Below are 1,628 nucleotides of genomic sequence, written 5' to 3' on the forward strand. Positions count from 1 at the left end.
AAAAAAGGACATCAGAGAAGTGGTGTATTAGGAGTGGTCAGTAGATTTAAGAGGAGTTATTAAGAAGTATGAAGGGCCAAGTGCCTCCATCCCTCTGACGCCAGATAAGGCTGTCCTCTGCTCCTATGTAGCAGGAGCCATGGACCAGCCCATGTATACTCTTTGGTAGGTACTGGTTTAGTCCCTGGAAGCTCTGAGGGGCAAGTTAATTGATACTGTTGTTCTTCCTATGGAGTTACAATCCCCTTCAGCTCATACAACACTTCAGAAGGGAGATCCTAGAGGGGTGAGCAAGAGAGGGTAGGTGGGTGAGGGAGCACCCCTTAGAGGCAAAGGGGAGGGGATAGGTGGGGAGACTGGGAAGGGAGAAATATTTGAAATATTAACAAATAAAATGATTAATAAAAATAAATCAGAAAGGATGCATAAATTAAAATGTATCAAATGCTTGTCAGAATTTCTCAAGGACTTATTAAAATGTCGCCATTTTAATGGTTATGTGTTTGCTTTTGTAATGTGGTACTACTTCTGAGCAGTATGTAAACAGATATCTCCCATACTCACCCCAAACAGGGAGCCAACAACAGACCATGATCCAGTTTGGGGAACCAGTGGATGTTACTGAGGTCACTTAACAGGAGTATTGGCAAGGATTTACTTACAGAAGCACAAATTACTCTGACAGCTGAAAACAGAAAGCTGGAGCACACTGCACACCCTGAACGCAGCAAAACAGTTTGAAGATTCCTCTCTTCTAGCTAGTTCAGGTGGTTAGAGCCTCTCCAAGGCAACTTGGCTGTTCTCTGTTTCTTCATTGTACCTTGGCTAATCTGTTTTTTCAACACAGCTTGGTCTCTTCTAGAAAGCTCCAGTTGTCAGAGTAAGTCCTTTCTTTTTCTCTGCTGCCTATGCATGCTTGCAGATGGAGAAGCCTAATGAGTCTGGTCAGTTTAAGTGAACTCCTGTTGCTATTATGTTTTTGACTCCTTAAGCTTAAGAGCTTTCACCTAGAGATGAAATGTTTCATTTGCTGTTAGAATTCCCTGTTCTTTCATCTTCCTTAGTATATATTCTTTAAGAACCATTCACCGAGATGGAATTACACAGCATAACAGTATCATGCAGTGTTTGATAGTTAACATACATTTCAGTAAGCTTGGAATCAGCTCAAAGACTCACCTCTGGATGTGTGCATGAAGTTATTTGAAAAGGGGTTTGATTAGGAGCAAGGTCAAATATGAAAGTAGTAAAATAAGATGAAATAGGACTGAAGAATAACATTACCATCGCAGGACAGATAGTAGTGGTCCTGAGCAGACACTTCTTAAACTGAATCATTTGAAACCCATTGAAAAATCTTATCAAAAGATCTATTTACTTATTTTGTGGGGTTTTTTTTTTGATGAATTAAAAAAAACAATTATTAAGTTCATTAGAAATCTAAAGGGGTTATTTGATTTTCTGGAGTCCACCTTGTTGAGTTCTTTATATATATTGGATAATAGTCCCCTATCTGATTTAGGATAGGTAAAGATCTTTCCCAATCTGTTGGTGGCCTTTTTGTCTTATTGATGGTGTCTTTTGCTTTGCAGAAGCTTTGCAATTTTATGAGGTCCCATTTGTCAATT

This window comes from Mus caroli, chromosome 10 (assembly GCF_900094665.2).
Source record: "Mus caroli chromosome 10, CAROLI_EIJ_v1.1, whole genome shotgun sequence".
NCBI lineage: Eukaryota > Metazoa > Chordata > Mammalia > Rodentia > Muridae > Mus > Mus caroli.